This window comes from Solanum stenotomum, chromosome 11 (assembly GCF_019186545.1).
Source record: "Solanum stenotomum isolate F172 chromosome 11, ASM1918654v1, whole genome shotgun sequence".
NCBI classification, from domain to species: Eukaryota; Viridiplantae; Streptophyta; class Magnoliopsida; order Solanales; family Solanaceae; genus Solanum; species Solanum stenotomum.
Window position 1 is genome coordinate 16,560,598 of NC_064292.1, and position 5,555 is coordinate 16,566,152.

Genomic DNA, 5,555 nt, shown 5'->3' on the forward strand with positions numbered 1-5,555 from the left:
ACCCCATCCACGTTCTGTGGGTGGGGGTCTCGTGGTTTGCACCTGTAGGTTGCCTTAAACTCGGCCAAAGGGTGGTTAGTTTAGGAAATTCATTTTTAAGTTGTTTTCATTAAGGGTCATTTAATATGGGTTTGTTTCATATATATAAAGTATTTTAAGATATTAAACACCTCAATAATTCATTATAACCCAAGACCCCAAATCAAAACCCAACTACCTCCCTCTCCAAGAATCTTCTCTCTAGAACCTCCATTGAAGAACCAAGAAGAAACCAAGTTAGAGCTTCAAGATGGGAGCTTTTCAATACGAATTTGGTTGGATTGTACACCTAAGGTATGGGAGTTCTTCATCCTTGGGAAGCTATCACCCAAGAAGCCCTTTCAAAAGCTTTTACCTCAATTCTAGAAAACTCAAATAGCTAGGGTTTCAATTCAACTCCATGGATTCCTTTTAATGTTGCTTTTAAAGGTTGAATTATTTTGTTTATGAATGTATGATTGATTTTATATGATTTTATCTCAACTACTTCAAGAATCCATGAGACCCCCAATCCTAGTTATGGTTCTCCTTTACATTATGTGGTGGTTATGCAAGTTGGTCCAATTGATTGGATGCAAGTTAATTATGATGTAATTGCATGATTTAAGTATGAATCTACATGTATAATTGATTATCCTAAGATCATATGATGAAATTGATATAGTCTAGGGTTATGCCATGAAAGAGGCAAATTGAGGGTTAGAGGTGACCTTCTAAGATTGATGAACTTCTTCATGTAATGCCTTAGATTAGATCGCCTAGACATGGATTTATTTAGGGTAAAGCTTTTAAACATGAATTGACTTGATTATGATTTATTTGATGGATCATGGTTGTGTAGTATTGAGATTGAGTTTATATGTTTCATATATGACTATAATTGATCAAGAATGAGGAATGCGGTTAGGTTACCTTGAGAACTAGGTATACTTAATGATCATGTGAGGCATTGCTTGAGAGTAAGGCTTGTAACATGAAGATGATTCCTAGAGTGAAAGCTAAAATGGATAAACTAAGGGTGATAAGGCTTAAAAAAGAAAGCCATTATGTATGTTGATTTGTATATGGCCCTATTGTAAAAAGACTTTACCCACATGACCTATAATATGATCACCTGAGTTTATGTATGAATTGAATGGACTACTTGAGTCATGGTTGTATCTATATTTCTTGTATTGAATGCTAGATGTATTAACTCAAATGACCCTTGAATGCAAGATATGAGGTGTATGCATGACTATGATATGCCTAAGGTATTGATGAGTTGTTGAATCATGGTATTCCCTTATCTAATGTGCTAATGCTATATGTTTGCCCTTGAAGGGCATACTATGAAGGTTTGTACATGTTGACAAGAATTGTGTATGAAGTTGTGATTCACTTAGAATGTGAAGATCCTATGACTATTGTGTAAATTGAGGTATTGTCAAAAGGCCATTCTTCCCTTGCCCTTACACTTGATTATGTATGAATTGTCTAGGATGATGATAATGTTGTTATTGTGTCATTGCAAGGACAATTACACACACTCACCCCATGCATAAACATGATTATGATGTATCAATAGTGTTAATTGAAAGTATAGTTCTCATATGCACCTTTACACATTATTATGCATGAAAGGTACATGACCATGATGATCCTATTGTGTTGATTGAAAGTCCATTCTCATGAAAACACTTGATCTTAGTGTGAAAAGTTATTCTCACATACTAATTATGATTCTAAGGTTGAAAGTCCATTCTCACCTAATTAAATCTATGAGCTATTTTATGAGTTGGGTTGAGGGAAGGGTAAAATAGCTCTTCAAACATGTAAATCCAATTCAAGACTAAAACAAGTAATTTTGGGAAATTATGCTTAGCACCGAGTGGATATGGTCAACGAGGTAGATTCCCTTCCGTTAATACAATAGGTCGGGTGATCTAAATTATTCTCATGAGATGGAAACTCCTCCACCAATACAATAGGTCGAGTTTCTAGAAGCAATCACATTACTATGTTCCCACATAGGTCTTTAGCTAGTGGATCCACCTAAAATCTAATACATTTAGTTTTATCTTAGGCAAGTAGGACAACTTCTTTTGGTGTGGGGTTACATGACACCGAATTCTATGTAGCTCACTTGGTCTATGTCGGTTAAGGCTATATTCCCTCCATGAACCAGAAAGTGAGATGTGCTATGGTTCCTTAAAAGGGATGCTTAGTATGAGTGGTAGTATGAGATGCCATTCATACATGGCACAAGTAGACCTTGAGAGTAGCCATGGTGTGTTTCTCTTATTTTTATAAACTATGAATATGAAAATGAACTATGACTAATGACTACTCAAGAAGATCTACTTAGTACGAGTAAGGGTATGAGACTTCACTCATTTATACATGGCACAAGTAGACTTTGAGAGTAGTCATGGTGTGGTTCCATTACATTATGATGATTTATGAGTTAGGCATGCTTTATTATGAATTATGAACATGAACATGGACTATTCTTATGAATTCTTAATGGGTTTACTTAGTTTGAGTGGGGGGTATGGGACTTCAATTATACATTGCACAAGTAGACTTATAAGGGGGTTGTGGTGTGGTTTCCTTATGCTATGAAGATATATGAATCTATGTATGCATGATATGGGTTGTTGTTATGAATGACTTTACTTATTACAAATTATGAACGTGAATGACTTTTTGTCTATATGTGTTTGGCTATGAATAGGGTCAAGGTATGTTATGCATGATCATGGTGGCCTAGAAGTGATACTTAGTGTAGATAGGATTATGGGGTCCTATCTATGCATTGCACAAGTAGAGCTCAAAGTTGCTTATGTGATGATTACTTTATGATGAGATGATCTTGGTGTTTGACTATTTATTATGTTATGATTAGAGTCTATGTATTGTGAAGATTGGGATATGTATTATGCTTATGTGGGAGACTATGCTTGTAATTATGATGATATCTCTTACGCTATGATGAATTGTATGTGAGTTGCTTTATGAGTTGCATTCTCCAACGATTTCAAATATGATGTTCTAAAATGGCATATAGCATGGTTTCAATGAAAGGTCCCTTTTATGCATGTTTTAAGGATTTTTAATGCATGGCTTCCATACTTAGTACTTTTTGTGCTAACCCTATCTTTCTACATTTTCTATTAGTGTAGGCTTTGGAGATATTAGATTCCATCCTCGTGGCTAGGATTCTAGTAGATCAAGAAGAACAAGATTGGTGAGTCCTCATTGTATTCGAGGGCTCAACCATATGACCTTATGTCTTTACTTTCATGTTTTAGACTTATGTAAGGGCTATGTCCCTAAGATTGTATTTCAAGAGTTTTAATCCAAGTGTTATAGATGGTTTGATACATAGTGCCATATATTCTCTTTCATTTTATAAAGGACTTCGATTGTAATTTTTTAAAAAAAATTCCACACTATTTTCCTATGCTCTTATGTTCAAGTTATGCTATGAGGCTTGTATGAGACCCTTTCGAGGTCAAGTACGTCGTGTTACGCCTAGGGGGTACCCCTGGGTCGTGACAAATGTGGTATCAGAGCATAAGGTTTTTGGGATGGTTTTTAGGATGTCTCAAACCACATCTAGTAGTGTCTTGTTCATAGATGTGAAGCGCGCCACATTTTATGAATAAGAGGCTATCAGATGTTAGGAAAAACTTCACTTCTTCATTCTCTAGTCGTGCCATAGATTTAACTCTTTAAGGTCTTTCTCTTTAACTGGTGGTCTTTAGGATATGACTACTCGGAGGGCTTATGCTACAAGGAGCAAGGGAGAAGATGTTGGTTGTTTTGCCAATTATGTCTATGTGACTAGATAGGACTTGATATGCTAGATTTATATGTCACCCTTAGGGTGGATTGGTAGTGTTATTGTCATGCTCCTAGGTGATGATAGAACCCGTATGGTCAATTTGTTAGTTCCTGAATGAGCCTATATGAGAGTGGAAATGGGGAAATTATATGCCATAAGTTTGGATTATGTTGTGTCTTAAGTTTGACTTTGAGGGTTGCATGTACCACCTAGTTAAGGTAAGAAAGAAGAGTGTAAGTGTTGACCAACTTTAAAGAGTTAGTTATCTTTTAAGATTGATCTTAAGAATGGTCATTTTGAGTAGGGTGCTTAGATAATACCTAGATATGATTAGTTGGTAGATCCTACCAAATGTGATGATAAGGGTTGAAATAGTCTAGAATTATCTGATCCAACCTTAGTAGAATTGAAAGAGACAAAGGTTTCATGGACATAGCTCTTTTAAGGTTCCCCTAGGGTATAACCAAGAGAGGGTGTCTACCCCTAAGTCTCAAAGAGTGATGATAGTGGATCTTAATGGTTTCGGTATGTGTTTTATGCTTTATTAGATTCCGATATTTCTTGTCTTTGGTGACTTGATATGCTAGACTTTGATGTTGCCCTTAGTATGAATGGGCTTCATTGTTGTTTTATGATAATGATGTTAGAACCCTTCTTAGCCATAATGGATTTTAGGATATGATAGAGGATTTGATGAATAGTGGTGGTTAAGTGATGCCTAGAGATATTGAGTGAGTAGACTCCTTTGAAAAAGGCTAGAAGTGTAATTCTCCATGGTTTAAAATCACCTTGTGTGATGGATATGAAAAGTTGAGTGTTCTATATGTCCATGATTTGGATTGGCTTAAAATTCTCACCTTAAGAGGTGTAGTGAGTTTGATGGGTTTAGTCTCGGTTTGGTAGGCTCATATGAGACTTTGAGTGGTGTTGGTAAGGTTGCTTGTGAGCAAGAGCGCCCAAATGAGAACCTCTCTAATTTAGAAGTACCAATTGGGATCTTATACCGGCAAGTTAATAAATAGAAGGGTAAGAAAGTGCTTCCATGAGAATGTTGAAGAGTGGTATTTTAATAAGGGTTTTAGTTGAAGGTGCTTATTTGGGAGGCATGGAACAATGAGATGTTCCAATATCCTTATGTTCCCTTCTACCCCTCCTCTAGTTTAATATGATAAGTTCTCCTTGACTCATTTCTTGATTGTGGAGTCTTGGAGGTTATATGTGTCCTATGATTTCCTTGTCCCATAGAGTTACTTATGTTAACCTTGGTAGGATTTGGATGCATGATTATTAGACCTCTATTGGTTTTAGTGCTTGGTAAGGTTATAATGAGCCTTGGTAATGCTTGAGTTTGTTAGGAAGGAGTAGTGTTTGAGGTTTTAGTAAAAGGGGGTTTACTCCCAAGGGGGAGATCATATGCTTAAATAGCAATATTGATTGAAAGTCCCGATATCCTCATCCTTTTCTTCTATTCCTATTCTAGCTTGAGACCAATATTTCCTTTTTGGGCTTGTTTTAGGTTTAGGAGTCACAAGTGTATTAGAAATTTCCATGATCTCCGTATGTTATGTATGTTTTTGAAAGACTCTTATTTTGTATAAAATGGATTTTTCATGATTTACGTGTTCCTTATATTGTTGGGCATCTTAGTACAGTGATGGCATATTTGACTTCATGAGATGATGTGATG